Source organism: Miniopterus natalensis, chromosome 18 (genome assembly GCF_054644295.1).
Source record: "Miniopterus natalensis isolate mMinNat1 chromosome 18, mMinNat1.hap1, whole genome shotgun sequence".
Classification (NCBI taxonomy): Eukaryota; Metazoa; Chordata; class Mammalia; order Chiroptera; family Miniopteridae; genus Miniopterus; species Miniopterus natalensis.
The window spans coordinates 29,889,232-29,912,383 of record NC_142098.1 but is presented as its reverse complement, the minus strand read 5'-3'; the positions used below and the strand labels follow the sequence as shown (position 1 = coordinate 29,912,383).

The 23,152-nt window shown below is 44.7% G+C and overlaps 1 non-coding gene across 1 annotated transcript; it reads right to left on the bottom strand.

The window, feature by feature from the left end:
* Positions 1–203: 203 nt before the first annotated feature.
* On the bottom strand, positions 204–310 carry LOC148091045 (U6 spliceosomal RNA). The gene has a single exon (XR_015716067.1). It is a non-coding gene; the product is annotated as a U6 spliceosomal RNA (small nuclear RNA).
* Between the last annotated feature and the right edge of the window lie 22,842 nt (positions 311–23,152).

The window sequence follows — 23,152 nt, the reverse complement described above, 5'->3', positions numbered from 1 at the left end:
GCCTTTCTCCGACTGGCTTATTTAGTTTAATAATCTCCAGGTCCAGGCATGTGGTCAGGAAAGCTAAGATTTCCTTTTTTCTCTCCAGCTGCGTAGTATTCCATGGCGTAAATGTACCGCAGACGTTTTTATCCACTCATCTACTGATGGGCACTTGGGCTGTTTCCAGATCTTGGCTCCTGAACATCACAGTGCGGTAAACCACCAATGTGGAACGCTTTGTGAACTTGCGTGCCATGCTTGTGCGGGGGCCGCGCTCACCTTCTCAGCATCGTTTCAGTTTTAGTCCCCTTGCTGCCGAAGTGAGCACGAAGCATGAGTTTTTAAAAGCACTGAAATTTCTCTCTCCACCCCCTCCTTGCTCTTTTTAAAATGTCCCCACAGGGCTGGGATGAGGAATCCTCCCACAGCACATCCCTTCCTCGAACGTTCAGAGCACTGCTTCTGATTCAGCTAGCAGCTTAGACCCAGTGGCAGAAGGCACAGCTTCTCCCCTTCGAGATCCAACAAGTAGGAATGAAGTGTGAGATTGCAGTGCTACTGATATATTCTGTCTCAGTGTCAACCATCTGTTGCAATTGTTTAAAAAAGCAGACGTAAGTCAACTGTTGGGGTGAGATGTTTGCCGTTGTGAGCACGCAGTTCTGCGGTGACACCAGTGGAGATTGGTCGTCCTGGCGCGTGCCCGGAGGCCGCCGTGGGATTCTGTTGAGGTCCTGGGAGGCCCACCTTCCTGGGAGAGGGTCCGTGGTCGCTCCAGGTAGCGGATGATTATGTACTAGTCGTCCTTCAGGCCTGGCAAGGATTCTTAAAGGCTCAGCACTGCCAGTGTTCCGAAGGGATCGCTGAGATACAGTGAGGAAAGGGCACCGCCTGTGTTGCGCTTGCAGTTTTCTGCAGAAATTTTGTGTTTGCACGTAGGACCCTCCCTCGGTGTATTAAATCTCTAAGGAAAAGAATCAGACACTGCTCTCTCTAACTTAAATGCGTGGAATAGCACCCGGCACATCACAACGTCTAGAATATGTTGTAAAAATACAGGTAGGCCCGAGATGGGTGGAGGATTTTCTGACGTGGCCGAAAAGCACAGGACATGTGGCACGTTCCCCTAGCTCCGGAGTCACGCCTTCCTTTCTGTTATCAGTTTGTTCACTGAATAAGCTGAATGTGCTGCCAAACAGTGACGTCTGATGATTCTTTAATGAGAGCAGCCTGCATTAGGCTGCAAGCTAGTTTCAGTTTACATTATGGAGTCAGTTAAAACCCAGCTAGAAGGAGTGCCGCCCAAACAAAGAACTGCATAGCTCCCTCTGTTTCTGAGTAAACAAAGACCTCCTTTTTAAAAATAAAAAAAATATGTGTTTTTATTGATTTCAGAGACAGGGGGAGAGAGAAAGAGAGAAACATCAATGATGAGAGTCATTGCTCGGCTGCCTCCTGGGAACTGAGCCTGCAACCTGGGCATGTGCCCTGACCGGGAATCGAATTGCGATCTCCTGGATCCTAGGTCGATGCTCAGCTGCTGAGCCACACTGGCCAGGCGAAGACATCCTTTTGATAGAAGTGATATTTGACCTTTTGGCCTATTACATAATTCCAATCCCCAGGACAATCAGGGGGAGACTGTTATAGGCATCAGGAGCAGGGCTGCCCCAGCCCGGTTTCACTGAGGTCCGCAGGCCTGCTGCGGAGGTGGGAGCTGTTCTCTGATATCCCTGATTTGGGGTTGTCCCCCACGGATGGCGATTTCAATATCAGCCTGTTGGATTGCCTAGAGTTCCTTCTCTTTCACCGGGTTCAAATCTGCTTCATCGTAATTTTGTAATTTGTTTCTAGTTACGCCATCACAAGCAGCTCATCCCTGGAACACCCCCTTCTCTCTTTGTCGATCTCCCAGTGTTGACAGGAACTTTGATCTTCTCTTTTCTATTCAAAATTCGCGAAATCCCTTTGCTTGTTCCCCACCAGAGGTCTCATTCAGACCGTGGGCCCCTTTGCTGTGGACGCGTTTCAGTTGTCAGCGACCCTATGAACAGGGAAGGCTCAGGCTCAGCCAGGGGCGTGCGTGAGGAATGCTTAGTGGTGCTACTAGCACACCTTCATCTGAGCTCCTGGCTAATTGAATGCACCCGCGGGCGGCTAAGAATAAATAATGATTTCAGATCAATTACTGTGCGGGGCAACTGTACACAGTTTTAATTCAGGACTTGCGCTGGATACTGACTCGCCCAGCCATCTCCGAGTGAAACGGGCCTTCCACTTCAGCCTAAGCCCTTCCTAGTGAAGCCCAGTAAAGGCTACATTCAGTGGGTCTCTGAACCCAGACTGGTGATTTTCTCACCAAGAGGAGAGGCCACTGGAGCCCACAGAAGGGCAACAAACAGCCCTAAGGTGTTTCCACAATACTGCCCCCTTTGGGGGCTTGGGGTTGAAGATCCGTAAGTGCAACTTAAAAGAAACACACACACACACTAAAAATAGGTTCCCTCTTACGGTCTATCAGGAAAAGAAATGAAAACAAATTATGGCAAGGAAAGTTATTGATTTTCTTCACCTTCTGCTTAGTTTTACCATCAGAGCTGCTCTGTTTAAAATATGGCCACAGGTACCTCAGCCTCACAACTATTTTTATTCTGCGTCCTTGCTATTTTTATGATACGAGCACCACATCCACCCCAGGACCTCTCCTCCTACCAACGCGTACCCGGAGGATGCCGCAGCCTCCCCTTGTCATCCAGAGGTTTAAGACCGCCAGCGTGTCTCATGTAGTTATTCTGCATTTAGTTTGCATTGTCTTATGTTCCGCAAAGATGTAAAGTGAGCTACAACAAAAAGGCATGCAATAAAATAAAAATAAAAACAAAATGAGGGTAAGCAAATAGGCACGGGGGACGTGTAATTGAGAACAGAAATTCAAAATCCTGGTGAGAAATGAAACCTAGTGTTCTGGTCGGGAGGGACTGCGTGATGCCCACTGTCATCTTCTTTGGCCCCGGTTTTCTTTTTCTTTTTTCTTTTTTAAATATTCATTGATTTCAGAGAGAGGAAAGGAGAGGGAGAGAGAGAAACATCAGTGATGAGGGAGTCACCGATCAGCTGCCTCCTGCACGCCCCTGACTGGGGATGGAGCCCACAACCCGGGCATGTGCCCTGACTGGGAATTGAACCCCGATTGCCTGGATCCTAGGTTGACGCTCAGCTGCTGAGCCACGCCTGGCCGGGCTGTCCCCAGATTTCTTGAAAGCCATACAAAATAAATCATACTTTATATGTTCACCATAGAAAGGAAAGAGTTCATTATTTTCTCTTAGGTGTTTTCACCTCTAAATAGAGTTTATAATTAGTATAGATTATTTTAAGTGCCCTTGTTTTTATTTGGGGCTCCCTTTATTAGACATAAGATGTAATGTTACAGTTTATGTGAAAAAGATTAGTTTGTGCTCCAGAAAAATAGATGATATGACAGATACAGGGTAGGGGAAGTGGATGGGATGATAGAGTCCATGCAGCTCAAATTTTCCAAATGTTCCCAATGAGAGCTTTTGTGTTCAGAAATGTATTGCAACACAGAAGGCAAGACTCAACATATTGTCATCACGGCCCAGTCGGGCATGGCTCAGCGGTTGAGCATCAACCTAGGATCCAGGCGATTGATCAGGGTTTGATTCCCAGTCAGGGCACATGCCCGAGTTGCGGCTCGATCCCCAGTCGGGGGTGTGTAGGAGGCAGCCGATCAATGACTCTCATCACTGATGTTTCTCTCTCTCTCTCTCCCTTCCTGTCTCTGAAATCAAGATATATTTAAAAGATACACACACACACACACACACAGTCATCACAAAGTCCAGATCTGTCTAGATAATTCCACTCAGTCCAGATGAGCATGACCCTCTGTGCCCTTTCTGGGGCAGTGTGACCCTCACACACCGAATTAGTCCCCTGACAGACCAGGAATTCAAGGAGCTCTGGGAGAGCGGTGTCTGCACTGAGGAATAGATTCAGGGGGGTCCTAGGAGGGTCTTGAAAGACACAAGCTGTACGGACTGTGATCGGCATGAAAGGATGCAGAATCATCCATCTTCACCTGTGCTTTCAAGAAGTTGGCAGTAAACCAAGGGAAGAGGTGAGGCAGAAGCAACTAGGAGTCGCTTAAAAGAAAATAGTTGTTTTGTGAGTTTTGTGGTTATTGACGTGGAAGAGGCAAATGAGTGTTAGGTTCAGAGAAAGCAAAAATGAAGAGAGTGTGTCTGGGTGGGTAGAGAAAAATGAGGCACTGATGCACACACAGGACGATAAAGGAAGTGGGGAGTTAATGGTTGGTTGGATGGATTCCACTTTGGATCTGTCTGGGGCACACCTATTTTTCTGGGGAAGATAGGACGTTGCTAAGGATAGGGAATCCCCCTCTCTCTCATCCCCTGGCCCCACCAGTCTCGAGCATCTTGCATGATTACTGAACCATCCCTGACGTGGAACAGCCCACAAGGTCAGGTAAACGGTGAAGTCCCGTGGTTCTAAGCAGCAGCCTTTTCAGAGCAGGACCTGAATCATGGTAGGGAACATCCATTTCTGTAATGGGATAATTTTTATAGATAGGAAAAATACTCGAGGCCTCAAAATTTAGCCAGAGGGATTTCAGGATAAATCTCTACTGTAAAAGAAGAATTAGTCATGGAGACTTAAATAGAATCCCAGTCATGGAGACTTAAATAGACTCCCAGTCCTCTGGAGTGGGCCAGACCTGTTAGAGATGAGTCTCTGCCCCTTAAAAATTTCACCATTTAGCTGTTTACTGTTGGAGGAAGAGTGCCAAAGACATTTTCCTGATGGGTGCCTACCCCAGGGTAGGACATCGAGCTGACCAGGAAAATTTTGGAGTTAGGGGGAAAAAATGCAACATCAAGCCTTCAAATCTAACTGATAAAAAAACGCCACATTTCTCCAGAAACTCCAAACTCTCCATAACTGACCACATAACTTAGTATTTTAATCACAAGGAGTTTTTACCCTTTAACATGCACTATCTTTGAGTCAGATGCCTAGTATTTTATCTATAAAATGTAAAACTACTTATTAGTTTGAAATGTTAGCTTGTATTTATATCAAATAATCATACTTTCAAACAGAAACACCATAATACATTTTGTTACATACCTTTGGTCTTTAGCAGAGAAAACTTAGAATTCTGTCTCTGCCATTGACTGATCCTGGGACCATGAGAAAATTTCATGAGATTTCTGAGTGTCACTTTTATCATTTGTCAAATGGGGACACTAGTGATAGCAATTTCACAGGGACTTTTTCTGAGATTAAATGATATAATATGTATGCAAAGGGCCTGGGCATGTACCTGCAGAAAACAGAATAGGCTCCTTCTTCAAGGTGCAATGGGGTGAATCCCATCCTTCAAAATTCTCTGGGGAAGATGCCTAAGACATTGATTATAAAATAGAGGGGAAAAAAGCCAAAAATCCTAGCTTCCTTAAGGAGAGTGTACGGGGAAAATGCCTATATGTAGTTAGCATCATCTTTAAACATAACAAAATTGTAATGATTGGTTAAAATAAAAAAAAATCATCCAAAGATGAAGATTTCTTCCTGCTAGAACTTGACTGTATTGGCATTTGCATACTTCAGACAACCAAGAAAGGGAGCCTTGAGAGCAAACCATTGCCCAGATGTTTCAGAGGGAGGTGACAGGTGACGGGCCGAGAAGGCAAGGGGTCATTATTACGGTTGAATTGAGCTGGCTGGCATTGCATCAGGGAGCCTTATGGCTAAGGTCAGGGCCAATGATGAGCTGCAGGAACTCGGGTTCAGAATAAGGAATGGAGTGCCCACGACCTACCGCAAAAGCAAAATAGACCACCCTGTTGGGGGAGGTAGTGATGAGCATCGTTCTAAGGCACAGACCAAATTATTGCTCAGAGTAAAAGAAAAAGCCAGATCCCAGTTACTCAGACTAAGGGGGAGCGGGGGAGCCTAGGGGAAGATGCTGTCACCGTAGGCCTGAAAGAAGAGAAGGCAGTTACCAAAACCCAGAAGAAGCGAGCTTGAGAAGTCCCTGGGACAGGGGCTGTGGCCTTCCATAGACAGGCACTGTCAGCTTTGACTACCCAGCAGGAAGTGAGCCCCCTTTCGCTGTCCTGCAGAGATCCTGCCGTTCAGCGGCCAAACCCAAGTGGTACCAGAAGGCAGGAGAGCTCATTGGTGAGGTCCAGGGGTATCAGCCTTTCTGGCACAGAGCAAATCAAGGAGCAGGCGTAGATCAGGAGGAACAGACAGAAGATGCCTCTCGCACACGCCAAGGTGTTGAGCAGGAAGAGGCAAAGGCACCTTTGGAACCCAGGCAGCGTGACCTTGGAGCCCACTGTCATCCATTATTTCATGCAACCTCTATGGAAAAGCAGGTAGGGGTCAGAGAATGACCCTCCGAGTGGAGAATGTACCCTACGAATAAACTCTTCTGCGTTTGTATGGATGCCATGGTCAGTGGAGGTGGCTTGGCCTGCACTACTCCGACAGCTGTTTTCATTCTTGTGCTTGCAATTAAATGCTTCAAGACTCCGGTGCATTCTTAGACCAAACGCTTTCACCTTCCTGATGCCATCACACATTTATCCTAACTGTGCCTCTTCCCTTATCCCACTACGTTGTTTACCTGTCTCTCTGACTAGACTGTTGTGGATGGAGCCAACGTATTACACATCTCAGTAACCACAGCTTCGTGTTCAGCACCCAGCGCAGAGCAAATACTCAGCAGGTTTGAGTCAAATGAATGAATGAGTTATTTCTGAGCTTTGTGTCCTAAACAGTGACCATAGTATTCAGCTTTGCCTAAGACACTCAGAAAAATAGAAACCCGGCCCCAAAAGTGCGAGGAGCCGTTGGAATTGTGGTGGCATCATGTACCTCGACTGTCACTGTTTCTTGTTATCTGAATGAGACATAGCACAAGGAGGCAGATGGTTTGGGAAGGCATAAAATAAACATGAGTAACACAAAACCTGCCACTCAACGATGCTAATCACACCACAGATTTTGGACAGTGGTGCTTCCCCACTTGCTAATAAAACTATTGTGAAACATATGTTCTGGGGAAAGTGGAAACAGATAAAGGAAAGTTGGTAAAATTCGAGCCCCGCCACTTGCTTTAAAGCGCTCTTCCTCCTGGACTGTTTTTTCTACAAGTTCAGTGGGTTTACACAAAAAGTCCGCACTTCAGAAGGCCCTCCTCATATTTGAAACCCCCTCTCACTTTAAAAACCAACCTGCGCTTCCCTCGAAACCCTGTCATTTCACTTGCAAAAGTCTTTCATATTCTAAAGTTGAGGTGGTTTGCGTGGGTCCAGAGTTATTTTGTACAAAAGTGGCACCTTTGCAACAGAAATATTTGGATGTAAACATTGCTTTTATGGCTTCCTAAAGGATCATTTTCACTGTTAAAACTTTTATCGTTTTTCATGTTTAGAACTAAAAATCTTCAAACAGGCCTGTTAAAAGACTCACTGACATTTTTGATCCTATGCACATAGTTCTATAATATAACGTGTTTAGAAAAAAGGCAACAGGACCCGCTTGTGCAGCAGAGAATCAGGCACCAGGTCGGATTCGCTAACCCGTCGCAGGATATCACTATGTAATTTTATCATTAACTTTCCATGTTGGTCAGTTCTTCACTTTTTACTCCAGTCAAAACACTGGATTTTGATTTCGTTTGAACTGTTCATACAACTAAAAGATAACAATGTTCTCATGTAGGGAGGTTTAACGGATAAGAGGAAGTCACCTAGATGAACATGAGGGGCCGAGGGTATCCCCAGACAGGCACTAGTGGGAGCGAAGGCCAGAGGCTGGAAACACCTTAGGATGTTTGAGGTCCTCAGAGATGACAGTGTCGTTGGACAGAATGATCCAGGGGGCAGAAGGGACTGTTATGAGACGATGTTGGAGATAAATGCAGACTGATCCACCAGTCGGTCCATCCATCTATCTATCAAGATAAGCCTTTGGCAGATGAAACAATTCTGCTTAAAGACAACCCAACCAGGCCTTAGCCTATGTGTAAATACCTCTTAGGTTTTGACTAGGGATGCTGTTAACAGAAACAACCAGTACATTGATGGAAAGGATAGGCTCTTCTCCAACCACTGCAATAAAGCTGGCATGAAGAAGGTTATCTGTGAGGCAAAGCCAATTAAATCTGCATTTACGCTGATTTTGCAGCAATTCCAGAGTGAGTTTTTTTTCTTCTTCTTTTGAATGGCAGAGCTGGCAAAATGCTAACAAATTCAATGTACCATGCACCACATGAAGCCCAGAGAGTATTTCTAGAAAATGATGATGGTTTTCTAAACTAGTCGAAAAGGGGAGGGTTATTTTAGCCCTAATGCACTCTACTATATCCAGTTGTTTGCTTGAATTATTTATGTGTGTATTGCAATTTTTAAACTGGGAGCATCAGAGACATTTATGCCAGTGAGAAGCTTAGGACCTTGTAGGTCGTTCAAGGAGAATGCTAACTAGGGCAGCCAGCGGTGCCTAGATAAATACGTCCAATCCACCTCACCTGCCACAGGGGCTTGCCTGTCAGGCAGACCTGGATATGAAGATGGATTGGTGACTTTTCAACGGTGCATACCGGTGCACTGAAGGCCCCCCACTTGAGCCTTATTTCCATGTGTAACCTGGAGATCTACATTCTGATTTAGTGCATTAGTGTAAGACTTAGTGATGTGCCTAAAGAATGAGATACAGTGAATTCAATAAAAATTTAAAAAGAAATAAACATTTTACAGAGAGTGGAATACACAGTACGTATGTAATGAATCAGAACTATGGTCGTGGGTGTTCCTTTACTCCAGAAAATCCCAATGAGCCTGAGAACGCACTAACTCAACACTGGTATTTCCACTGTGCGCAGAATACCTTGCCTGTTCCAGGAATGGGAACACAAATATCACATGCCAATTAAAATCCTAGGGAAACCAGACCAGCGTTTCACGAATATCCTGGGGTGCTTGTTAAAATATTGTTTCCCAGGCCTCAGCCCCAAACCCACTGAATCAGAAACTCCAAGGGCTAAAAGCTACGTGTTTAACAGACAACTAGATGGTGATACTAGTCACTTAGAAAGCTTGAATTATGAGCCATGCAGCAAACACATGTAACACACCCTCGACTTGGGCAGAGGCATAGATAAAATGCATTAGGAAACTCAAGGTAGGAAAAAGCTTCCTTAACAAAGCTCTTATTTTGTGACTTTGAGAACATATTTTGGGGAAAAGGGACAAACGTTACGTACAGTTGAAAATAAAACAAGTGCCCAGGTGGCTCAGTTGGTTGGCGCATCCCCTATACCAAAAAGGGTGCGGGTTCAGTTCTCAGTCAGGCCAAGTATGGGAGGCAAGGGATTAATTTCTCTCTCTCCCCCCTCCTCTCTCTCTAAAAATCAATAAACATATCCTCAGATGAGGCATTTAAAAGATTTTTAAAATAAAACAAGTGAGGTTAGATGATAAAAACATAAATCTGAACCAAGATATGCGTGTTGAATCTGGGTAAGAAAGTACTTATGTTCAGGCAAATTTCTTCTAGGGTGTGCAGTTGGAAAACCAAGTTCCTCCATCTGCTCAAATATCATGAAATGTGAGTCCATGTGTGTGCTGTGACAAAACAGAGTTTGTTTTGTTCAAATCTAAATAGTGAAATCTAGTGGACAACCGCAGCACTGCCGCTAGCACGTGCGCATAGCAGGCCGCCCCGCTCCCAGTGAGGGAATGCTCCATAGGAAGGTGCAAGTCAGCAGAGCAGGGCCCCCCAAAGGGGAGAGTGCCGAGGTCAACATAGCCAAAAGGAAAAGAACACAGCCCATTTGAACACCCTGGCCTGCAGGTTTAAAGACAAATACACAGAAGAGAGGTAGATCTGGAACCTTACTCAGGTTAAGAAAAATCAGATAAAACAGCGATGGGACTAGCGGTTGTAGCAAACCTGCAGTGCAAAGCACAGTGATGATGCAATGGTGGTGTTGCACTCGCTGTATATATTCCAGTGCTGAAACCTTGTGTGCAACGTCTCCACTAATCACCTGCCCTCCTGGACGGGTCCCGATGCTGTCCCCATTTACAAAGGGACACAGTCAGCCAGGAAGCAGTTAAGCACCAGGAGACCATAACATATCATTAACTTTTGTTTCTTCCCCATATGTATTATTTTCATATCCTACACCAGTCACCCCATCCCCTTTCCCTGTTATACTCAGGAAAATTCTTTCGATAACAGCAATAGCAAATATTGAACACACAGGTTTTCCTCTCAGGATAGTGTATGTCATTCCTAAATAAACACAGTACCATTTCCACCTGAAATTCATGGCTGCTTTGGCATTTAAAAAAAAAAAAAAATTAAGAATTTTAAAAACTAGAAGTTGGTCTAGTTTTATTGTTTTGCATGTTATCTGTCCAATTTTCCCAACACCATTTATTACATAGAATATCTTTACCTCATTATACGTCCTTGCCTCCTTTGTCAAAAATTAATTTACCATAAAGGGCTGTGCTTACTTCTAGGCTCTCTGTTCTCTTCCATTAATCTGTGTGTCTGTTTTTATTCCAGTACCGTGCTCTTTTAATTAATATAGCCTTGAAGTATAATTTGATACCAGGTAGCATGATTCCTCCAACTTTTTTCTTCTTTCTCAAGATTTCTGTGACTATTTGGGGCTTCTGTGGTTTCATATAAATTTTTGGAATACTTGTTCTAGTTTTGTGAAATACACCATTGATATCTTGATAGGAATTATATTAAATCTATAGATTGCTTTGGGTAGTATGGGCATTTTAATGATGTTAATTCTTCTTATCCATGAATATGGTATACCATGACTGCTTTGGCATTTTTTTCATAACTTTTTACCCCTGAGACAGCCCTAGTTGATTAGTGTTAAGAACAGAGATGAAATATTTTACCACCCTAGACTTACAGGTTTGTTTTAAGATAGGCAGGGAGTTGGGGACCTTCGTCAACCACAGTCTGGGCATATAAGATGCCCAAGATACAGTGGTTGTTGGAAATATTAAGGAAAATGGGAGGAAAACTGTGTCCCAAAGGCCAGTAAAAGAGGCAAGAAAATAAATAATGTCAGGAATCTACCTGAGATAACATAGTGACTGCAGGGGTTTACTTTATAAAGTTGAGTCCTGTGCTTCTCTAGTAAAAATATTTTCTCATGATCTGCTTATAAAAATAATCAATGGAGCAAAGACAAAACTTATTTTCCCCAACCGTAACTGAGCAGTGCCCATCAGAGGGACTCTTATAGGTACCCTCATATTCTTGAGAAAATACCATAACATTAAGCTCTGGGTATGACACAGCTGGCAGAATGTCCCTTGAAAATGTCTTGCCTTTCAGCCGCAAAAGTTCTTCTAACAAAGTGGATGTTAGAAGAAGCTCCCAGGCACCCCTGGCTGTGTCTATAGCTCATTGTCCCCTCATCACAGGGAACCTGAAAGGGTTGAGGAAAATGCATCTGGGAAGACACACTCATGTTTTATTGATTGCCAACAGAGCTCACGCCTCTGAATTCTCACACTCTGGGATATTTTGTTAGGAAAATAAGCATGGCAGGCTCTTGTTTACATGCCCTCTTCCTTCCGCTGCAGTTGATGCCAGCACAGCAAAACGTTAAGCATCATCCCCAATTAGGTCCTCATGAGCCTCCTCCACACAGGAGCTCAAGTGAGACTTTCAATAGCATATGGCTTATTTATTGCCTCAGAGGATTTAAAACACATTCCACCAATTGAATCTCCTCTTTTGATGAGTGAGGAAACTGAGGCCCAGAGAAATAAATTGGCTTATGCGCAGTTACACAGCCACCAACATAGTGGTTTGGACAACCCAAATTTAATACTTTATAGTTCTAGATGTAAGAAATCTGACACAGGTCTGTCTCGCGGGGCTCAAATCAAGGTGTCGTCAGGGATGTAGTTTTTCCAGAGGCTTTAGGAGAATTGCTATTTACCTTTTACAGATCTCAGAGGCTGTCCATGTTTCTTGGCTCATGGTCCCTTTTCTTTGTCTTTAAAACCTATGGTAGCTGGAGTCCCAACGTTTCATCTTCATTTTCTTAAAATTGATTTTTTCTTTTTAGAGAGGGGAAAGGAAGAGAGAGAGAAAGAGAAAGAGAGAGAAACATTGATTTGTTGTTCCACTTATCTATGCACTCATTGATTGTTTCTTGTATGTGCCCTGACCAGGGATCAAACCCCGAACTACGGTGTATCGGGATGACGCTCTAACCAACTGAGGTACCCTTCCAGGCCTCATCATCTGGATTTGTAATTGCAACTCTCTTCAACCGAATGTTGTTTTTAAAAGTTCTAAAAGGTTTTTGTTTTTGTTTTTAATGACTCATGTAATCAGATTTAATCAACCCAGATAGATCAGGGTAACCTCCCCACCTCAGGACCCATACCCTGAATCACATCTACAGAATCCCTTCCGTGAGGTAACATATTCGAAGATTTCAGGGGCTGGGGCATAGAGGACTTTGGGAGTCATTTTTCTGCCTACCATACTAACCAAAAAAAGTGCAAATCTATTCTAAGGCTCCATGCCTTCCTCGGGTAGACTAAGAGTTTCCAGAAGGGGTTGGAATTAGAAACCGGAAGGGCAGCTTCGGCCTCTCCCCATGTGCCTCCTGAACACCTGCTTCATTTTTCTTTCACAGCAGAACAACCTTTTTCTCTTCATCTGGCCCACATAAGCGCAGCCTTTAATAGACTGAGAAAGCAGGCGGTGCTCCCTCATACAGGTGAGCCTTACCCAGGCAGTGGAGGGCCCGGATCGAACAGAAAAGCTGACCATCCTACGAGAAAAAAGTAATTCCTCCTGCCTGATCCCTTTGAGCTTGGACAATGGCTCTTTCCTTTGACTGGAACTGAAACAACACCATTGGCTCTTCTGTGTCTCCAGCGAGCTAACTGCAGAGCTTGAGACTTCTCAGCCTCCGTAATCATGGGAGCCAGTTCTTTACAATAAAAAAACAATAGATCTAGATCTAGATGTCTCTGTCCTATTAATTCGATTCCTCTGCAGAGCCCTGACTCACATGGAAGTCAAGCGCAGGGCTGTCTTATCTCAGAGTGAGCACTTTTTTCTATCAGGTTCCTGCTTCTCTATGAATAAAATTATGACTTGTTTTTTTTATCACAATCCTTGGGCAGTAATAAAAATCCCTTATTGCACACCATAAAGTGTGCTTTTGCATGCAGCATCTCAATTGTTTTAATACTTTTATTCTTTTTACAAAGTGCCATTTTTTTCAAGCCTTCAAACATCAAAATGTAAAAGAAAGAGGAGAGTAGCTCTGCTGTTTGGAGCAGGGCAGTCATGGGCTGGGCACTGATCACCCTCAGTTCCCGTCTGAAATTCCAGAACCCCGCAGACCGTATCTTGAAAAAACAAAAAACAAAAATAAAACCATATTAAATATTTCAACCAGTCTTCGTCATACCTTTGGGGATATGGAAGACAGGAATTATTACCTTTGCTTAATATAGAAAGAAGACTGGGTTTAAGCCAGGTTCTCGTGGCAATAACAGGTTTCCAGTGAGACCTAAACAAGAGTGTAAGAGTTCTGGCTCCATCACTTCCTCAGTGGTCAGTTCTAAAGAAGTGGGTCCGTCCCAGTTAAATGCTTATGCACGTCCTTTATAAGCATCGCCAGAATGTTTAACATCTCAGGTAACCTAAGACAGCCATGCCCGTTCTGTGGACAATGTCTATCCAAAAAACAAATGATAAAGAAGTAGTTCGTGTTTCATGTTGACAGCAAGGCAAATACGTGAGAGCCAACGTAAGTCTAATGGTTAACGGCAGTTTTTAGCTGGGCGACCTCAGGCAGTGCCTCCCGCTCCTGCTCAGCTAACTTCCCTGAAAGTGGAGATGATGGTGCTACCTCATGGAATTGTTGGGACAGTGGAAGTAACGTGCAGCAGTCCTGGCAATAGGCTCAAGAGCCAATTGTATTAGCTACTGGTAGGTATGGGAATTCTTTGTAAGGTGAATATTATTTTAATTTTCAGATCTTGAAGTGTATGTATATAAAAATCACTAGAAAATCAATACAGCTTGCCTCCATGAGGAGCAGCGCCTTTTGTGAAATATACATAAATAGAATTTCCGTTTGTTTTCAATAAGACCAAGTTCTAAGAGCACATTGTCAAATTATCTCCATCAGTCCTAGCCTGTTTGCCTCGGTGGTTAGAGCGTCAGCCCACAGACTGAAGGGTCCCGGGTTCAGTTCCAACCAGGGGCATGTACCTTGGTTGCAGGCTCAATTGCCGGCCCCGTCAGGGCACCTGTGGGAGGCTACCAATTGTTCTCTCTCTCTCTCTCTTTCTCTCTCTCTCTCTCCCCCCCCCCTTCCACTCTCTCTGAAAAGCAATGGAAAAAAATATCCTCAGATGAGTATTTAAAAAAAAAAAAACCTCCATCAGATCAATGGGAAATGCCATGTGCTTAGTAAAATGAGACCGTTGGGTTTTGCCTGTATATTAAAGGAGTGCTCACAGACTACGGTTTCAAAGTTGGTGCTGCTCTGCAGGAGAGTGGAGCTCTTTCTGGGATTACAGATAAACCCTATGTCCTCCTTTTCCTGTGCTGTGTGTGGCTCATTAATTTCCAGATCATAATGAAGACCAAGGGCTTACTATGCAGAAAGCAGGTCAGGTAGAAAGCACAGAGATGGGAATGCAGGGTGTCCTTGTGCTTTCAGTGACGCCTCCTCTCCTCACCCAGCAGCAGGCCGCGTGGAAAGGAAAGAAACACCTGTCTGACCCGGGGCCCGTTCTTGGCCTCCTAACCCGCCGATTCTCATGATGGGATCTGAAGATTGAAAAGTCACTGTCTGACTCCATGTACTTCCAGAAAAATGTACTAACAAATGAGGAGCCCCACTGGGTTTTCAGTTAACTCATTTACTATCTTAAACACCGGGGCGGCATCCCTACAGAGAGCGGGTGTGTTCTGTGTACTGGATCACAGCTCACGTGATTAGAGAATGTCAGTTCCTTAACTAAGTATTTAAGGTCTTTCCAATCTGGCTTCCAGAGAGAAGCTATCATGCTAAAATGGAAATGAATCTATAAATCAAGTTATCCACAGTTTCCTTCTGCTACTTAACTCTGTGAGTTCCTATTGCTAAGTTATTTAGCTACTCTGGGACTTGCTATGCTCACCGTGAAGGTGAAACTGTTACAATCCCCACTGAAACGAAGGGGCACCGAAGGTGAAAGTGTTTAAGAATTTTCTATAAGGCCACACAGCCAGTCAGGGGTAGAGTCAGCCTGGATCAGGTGTGTTAGTACCAGAGCCCATGTTGTTCAACCCTCCCTGACCTCTCCCACGGTCGTGAATGCTTATCAGATCATTCTGAACAGGCCTCGGTGTGAATCGCCGGTTTCCACGGAGCGCAGTCTTCTCTGTTACTAACCCTGTGATCTTAGGCAAATCCCTCCACTTTTCTGAGCCTCTGTTTCCTCACCTGTAAAATACAAATAGGAGATGATAATAGCAGTTAAGCCATAAGTTTGTTTCAAGGATCAAATAGGTTATCACTTATAAAGTGCTTAGAAAAGTACTTCAATAAATATTTGCTATTCTTATTAATTATTATTATTATTCCCTAATGCTACCTGGTGACTATAAGCAGAAATGAAGAGCAGAGCTAGTGCCAATCCACAGACATAAATATCAATCAGATTCAAGCAAACAGTTTTATGAAAGCAAAGATCACGTGTCCATAGTGCTACATTAAAAATACTGCTATTTATGGTACTAGCCCAAGACACCAGAGTTACAACTTCTCAATGCTACAGTCATCTAGGAGCTTTAAAAAATGGCCATGCCCAGCCCCCATTGGAGACCAGAGTTATAACTTCTCAGTGCTACAGAGTTATAACTTCTCCATGCTACAGTCATCTGGGCTGAGGCCAGAGTTGTAACTTCTCAATGCTACAGTTGTCTAGGAGCTTTGAAAAATAGCCATGCCCAGCCCCCATGGGAGACCAAGGGGTATCTTTAATTTTTGACTCGCTCCAACACCAGTTGCTTTGGAGTTAGGAATGGACCAGTGTAGGAAGCTTTTCTGAATTCCAAGATGTTATTGCAGGGAGGGGGATGGGACTAGAAAATGTTCCAGCCAGAGACTACGTATTTTCACCTGCCTGCTGACTTCTGCTTTCCTCCTGAGTCAGAATGAAGAAAATTGCAGCTTCCTACATGTTCTAAAGTTGGTGTAAACACTCTCCCCCTGACTTGGTTGTTCATTTCCCAATCGTGATCCCTCACTGGCAGCTACTCCAATCCTATTTAAAGGGTCACTATTTCCCTCCTTACCCTCAATGTGTCTTTTTACCTGGTTGGGTAGGTAATTCAAGAAGTATATTCCGAACTGTTTAAAAATCTTGATTTTTAAGATCACCCCAACATGGTCAGGTAAAAAGCAAAAGCAAAAATTAGTTTAATATAGTTTTATTTCTCCCAGTTTTAGACATAATTTTCCATATTTTTTCATAGGAGTCAGGAAAGGGAGTGAGCTCGAAGATGGAGATTGGCTTAAGTCTCCAGTCACTGAGCCATTGCCATGTCTTCTCTCTGAGCAGAAACTGCTAATACGAGTGACATTTTTGGGGGTGATCTGAGCACTTCCTTGAAGAGAGTTCCCCATGTCCCACCTGGTGGATGAGCTGGGCTAGTAAATTGTGATCGTCAGTTAACAGGAGAACCACCTTGAGATCTAAGTGGTTACACGGTCTTTAGACCATTGACGTCTGCTCTGTGTATATAGCCCTGGTCCGTCCCCACCTGCTTTGGTTAAGTCATTCATTTCCCTCAGGCTTCTACTCTGTCGGGAAGGGTGCAAGGAGAGAGGAACATGAGATGAAGGGACAGTGGCCCAGCTGTACAAGTCTGGGAGGGAGACAGGAGAAGAAACTTATTTTGGATAAATGACAAATGGGAAGAGAGACTCAGCATTTCTGGGACACACCGGACACGCCATAACTCAAAGTCACTCAAGGGTTGAGTCTTGAGCTGAGTCTTACAGAGCTTGTCCCCGTGAAAATGAAAGACCTTGCACAGCCTGTGCAGAGTCCTGGAGGGGAAAGAAAATAGTGCGTCTGCCGGGCTGCCATCGCAGGGCATGACCCGAATGAGTCAGACTGCCTGAGAGCTCATCGGGGGCATTTTTGTGACAGTCAAGCGCTTGCCTTTCGTCCTGAAAGTGATATAAAAACACTCCACGTTCCTAAGCAGGAGAATGGCATGGCTTGGTTTTCATTTCACATTAGGAAGAAGGTACTTTTGAGTACTGCATTTAAAAGTCTTACGGGGTGTCAGACAGAAATGATCACATTGCTGAGGGAACCCCACCTCGCATCGTATGAGGAACAGATGAGGCAGGTTTTAGGGTGGAGGGTGTTGGACATCTGGTGCCACGTGGAAGAGGGAGAAAAATATTTGTGATTTCTGGGCACTAAAAAATCTATTAGTTATTGGACACATATTTTAGTGCAACATGAAAAAAAGTATCTCTGGGTGTCTGGAGGTGTCCCAAGATGGGAAGGTTTGGCACCTGCTCTTGACTGATCACGGGCTGGGGATATAAGCGCAGATATCCAGTGGGCCCCCATTTGGCTAGGTGCACTTGAATCTTTTCCAAAGATTCTTTGCCCTTGTGGATCGCTTTAATCACTGTAATCAGCCACTAGAAAGTGCGCTGATGAAACAAACCAGGGAAAGGTCACTTAGTGGAACAACCTTCCCTCAAGGGCTGAGATGGAAGTTCAGATAATGAGAATTCTTTATATACACTGTGGACACATTCCCTCAATTAGAAGCAAAGAACAAAGCACATGTCCTTAAAAATCTGTGGCCTTCACCTTGTAACCAAAAGGACATGATTGAAAGAGTTCTTGATTGGATCCTGCTGGCCAGGGGCCTGGTAGCTTTTTTTTTTTTTCCCACCTACTCTCAGGATTCACAGGCCCAGACTCATCTTTACAATGGCATTGCCGAACGTCTTTCTCTTATTTTCCTTCCCAGAAACCTGGAGGTAAAATACAGCTCTCGAAATGCTACATTTTAACAAAAGGGATATTTTGAACTAGCACAAAAATAATAATTGTGTGTGTGTGTTTGCGTGTATAATAAATACGTATGTAAAATATGTGCCGTCCCTACATTATCTTATGATTTACAATATTCGAGAGAGGCGACATGCAAATAAAATGAGTATGTGTCGTGACTCTCTGAAAAATGAGAGAAGGGATGGGCGTCCAATAGCTCTTCCTTTCATTGACTGTCCATTCCCATGACAGGCATGGGTCAGTTTGGTGCCCAGCTGAACAGAGACACAGAACCATTCCACTTGACATTTCACTTGACATTTTGAATTAATTTGCTTTTGCAACCATGGAGCCGGTATAAAGTTTCATGTTGCTGATTGAAAATTTTAGTGCACTGTACTTGAGATCTATTAGGTTGAACCATACCAAGTTGCCAATATTTAAACATTTTAACCTAAAAAAAAAAAAAAAAAAAAATTAAAAAAAAGGCAATTTCTGTACTTGCCAGTTTGGCTCGGTGACTAGAGTGGCGGCCGTTGGACTGAAGGGTCCCGGGTTTGATTCTGGCCAAGGGCATGCACTTCGGTTGCAGGCTCAATCTCAGGCCCTGGTTGGGGCACGTGGGGGAGGCAACCAATCGATGTGTCTCTTTCTCACATCGATGTTTCTCTCCCCTCTTCCAGGCTCTGAAAAGCAATGGATAAAGGGAAAGGATTTTTTTTTTTAAAAAAGCAACTTCTGTGGCTCACTGTAAGAGAAGCCTCAGTTTCAGTCCTTGCTGTAGCACAAGGAGACGTGAGGATCAGATCAGTTGCTCAGCTCTTGGAACGTACATGGCCCTCTCCCAGTCACATACAAACAGTAAAGGAACCTGCTAGAGGCGCCGTGTGGTGGAGGCGAGGCGCTGGGGGGACACACTTTGAAGAAGGCGAAGTGATTTGGAGTGCATGCGCATTCCGGAAAAGGCTGTGGGCCTTATAACCATCCACCCCCTATTGCCTAAGTGTTTCCTGGTTCGAATACACAGAGCTTTCCGTGTTTTTATTTCCTCCCGGATGTAACCTGACTTTCCTTTCATTTAGTTTATTCTCAAAGCTATTTCCCTCGTTCCTTGGATTTACTGTACAGATTCCTTCTGAATTGGTAGGATATTTATACATTTCATTAACAATATGTACCCCGGCTTTCTGGTTTGTTCATCCAGTAAAAACGCTCCATAGAAAAATGTGCTTGAGGATTGTTCCCCTGACCGCTAGGGAGCTGAAATTAATTCCCTTACAGTTTCTAAGAGTTTTAAGCACTTGCTTTGTTGAGTAGTCAAGCTGAGCTGGCAGAGCTTTTGTTATTGTTAAAGTGCTTTGGCCTGTTCTGTCTAGATGATGCATTTCAAAAACACGGGTCAGACAGAACTTGCAACAACTCTCATCGGGACCATGGTACCAGCTCCCAGAGGTCTTTGGATCTTCAGTTTCTCTCCCCTTCAAACCTGCTGTCCAATTTACCAGCAGAATTTAACTTCTGATCACAAAGAATCTTGCATGGCTCCTCAGTGCTCAAAGGATTAAACTCTCACCTTATGGTTCATTATAAAAGGCCCCCTTAAAATATAATTTGGAGACATTATTTCTTGCCCCCCCCCCTTCTCCTGAATTCAGCTTATTAAACTCTTAAGTATCTTGTGAATACTCTATCACAAGGTTCTCTTCTCACTGACCACTCACAGCCTGGCCTTCTACCTGGAAGGACCTTTTTTGTCTTCTTTGATGAGCACAACCATCCTTTTTTAATTTAAACTTAAAATATGTTTTTATCGATTTCAGAGAGAGGAAGGGAGAAGGAGAAGAGAAACATCCATGATGAGAGAGAATCATCGATCGGCTGCCTCCTGCCCGCCCCCACCTGGGGATCATGCCCGCAACCTGGGAGTATGCCCTCGCTGGGAACCCAACTGTGACCTCCTGGTTCACAGGTCGACACTCCACCACTGAGCCACACCGGCTGGGCGCACAGCCATCCTTATTAGAAAGCACACATTCTATTTCTCTATGAGGTTCTCTTCTCCCCGAGGCAATTAATCATTTATTCCTCTCTGTTTCCCGCAGAACTGCACTCGGCCTCTCTATTGTGATTATACGTTTACTTACCTGCCTTTCTTGAGTCTGTGACCTACTACAAAGCAGGGACTCACTCATCTTTGCTTCCCCAGGGCCTCGATACTCATGGGACACTTTTTTTTTTTTAATAATAAAGATAAATGAAGGGTAAAATGTCTGCTTTTTAAAAATGGATACTCTCCCGGTTGGGCGTGGCTCAGCGATTGAGCATCGACTTAGGATCCAGGCGATCGGGGTTCGATTCCTGGTCAGGACACATGCCCGGGTTGTGGGCTCGATCCCCAGTAGGGGGCGTGCAGGAGGCAGCCGATCAATGACTCTCCCACCATTGATGTTTCTATCTCTCTCTCTCCCTCTCCTTTCGTCTCTCTGAAATCAATAAAGATATATTAAAAGAAAAAAAAAAATGGATACTGCTAGTACTGCCTAAATAATCCAGAATGAAAGTTTCTCATTACTCAGTAAATGCTCACAATATCTGAAGGTCCCAAAGAAGAAAATTACTGAAGCCTTTTTAGGAGGAAAGGGGATTTCAGATATACGATTTCCTCCGGCCTGGCCAGCTGTGAAGGTGTATGGATGGGGCTGGCAATGAATAGAGAACATGGGGTGCCCTGTCTCCGAGAGGTACCCGTTTTGGTGTCTGAGAACAGCCTCCAGCCCTCGAGCTGAGCACTGGCTTAATGAGATGCTGTAGATGTTTGGTAGTTGTTCAGTTACAAGCAGCCCCGGCGTATTCAGGGCTCAGAGGGCGACTGTCTGCCTCGGGAAGAACGTATCTGCATCATTGGGCCCACTTCATAGGATTTGATTTTAAGAGGGACAGTCTAGAGCTACAGCTGGCCCGTACGTGAGAGACCAGAAGTCAAGGGGGAGGCATGAAGGATCTCCTTAATATTCTGGCGAAACAAATTGAAATAACTAGATGAAAGCAAAGATGAAAAGAGTCTCCGTGTATTTCACATTTGGGGCCACGTATGTGACAAATTGGCACAGGAAAGAGCCAGGGGATGCATGTCCCATTTTTTGTCAGAAGGGGCAGCACTCGTCACGGGGAGGGCACAGGGCTCCTGCGCAGCCTGGCGATCGAGGTCGTTAGCGAGGGAGCCCGGGAGGCTGCCAGGCGCAGTGGTTTCCCGGGCCTCGCGGAAGGGAAGGAAAATAACATTCCTGGGGTTGTACAGTGGAAAGGATTGGACCGAACCAGTGTTTTTCACGCGTTATTATGAATCGCCTGAGATCTCGGTGAAAGGCGGATTCTCAGTCCAGACACCTGCCGTGGGTCCTGAGAGCCTTCGTTTCTGACACGTTCTTGGGAAACTCGGATAATGGTTGTCAGTGGTCCGTCCGCTCCGTAGTGCGATCACTCGGTAGGAAACGGAAGAGTGAAAGTAGATCATCACTAGGAGCATTCATTCCAGAACCAGAAAGCCCAGCCGTGAGTTTGAGCTTCGCTCTGACACGCACTGGGGAAATCGGTGTCTCCTGCCTGAGCCTTTCTTCCCTCGTCTGTGAAATGGGGGTGCTCTTGCCATTTTTAGATTTTCTTGGTCCAGATGGCATGAGAAGCTGCCTGTAGAACATCTGATCAAGGCAGCACCTAGTGGGTCCTATATAACGTCAGTGGTTACATTTTAGCTTTCACGAGACTGTGCCTTCTGTTTATAGGATTGTGTCGTTCTGATTTATTTCCGGATGTCAGAGCAGTAAAATGACAAACACTGCCATGCGAAAATCAATGAAGGTGCGTTTTTTTGTTCTGATAATGTAACTGATTAATAGAACTCCAGCCAGCGTCAGACCAACACAGAACTGTCCTCCCGGTGACGACTATTCATCCTTCAAGATTCAACTGAAACGCCCCCTCTTCTGTGCCTTCCCGGTCACAACGAGAGGATTAGCACTCGAGTTTTTGGTCCCTCTGCTAGACTTACCTCAGGCACCCCTTAAATCACCCATCATGAAGTTATAAAAACAACTGCTTGACTGAACGTGGATCTCCTTTTCTTACATGAATTCAGAGGCTAAGTCTTATCCACAGTCTACTCCCATCATCTTTGTATCATGGTAAACAACGGATCCTTTAAAATAATCAGTGAGTGAAAAACATAGAGGACTGGTCAAATGGAGTAATGAATTGGGAAAAGTAGGTCCTGGGGGCTCGCGTTTTCTTTCAAAACCTCCCTGCCCTGCTCTTGAATTCTCTGTCTCTCTGGGTTGGGGTTTTCAGGGTTTTCCTCCAGATATTATGATGAGTCTCCATTAAGATGTTTTCAACAAAAACGTGTGATACATACTCGCCTTCTCTTTGAAGACTTTGTATTTTAACCAAGATTTATGAGACGTGTGTGGATACCTGTGGAGATATATATCGCCCTGCAAGGACAAACTAGGGACTGACAGACGGGGCAGACGATTTAGGGGGAGTGCAGGTCATTTCCAGTGGTCTCCAAATGGTGACTACTCCACGCAGTTTATGAGGCCAGCTCCACGTCAGCGAAAGAGTAAAAATTAAGGTGTAAGAAATTACTCCATTTCCGCCTTTGCTATTGTTTTATGGGAGGACACGTCCCTTTTGGCAGCAACTTCAGACATGTTCATCCACTCAGTGGAACGATCTCCATCCTCTGAGAAAATCTAAACGGCCGGGAAGTTAGACCTCCCGCTTGCTCAGGAGTGTCCCCTCTCCCCACTCCCTTGCCTCCGCCTCTGGAGACAGGAGCGTCCTTGCGTCCCGGGGCGGTGGGTCCCGTGTTTAGATCGTGTGTGCGTGCATACCTCCCTACCTCTCTATCTCTACTTTTATATGAAGTCAGACTTTGTTTTTATCAGGTTCCCATCGCAAGTTGGGGAACCCGATGCCTCCAACCCACTCAAGGCCGCCTGTTTGCAGTAGCTGAA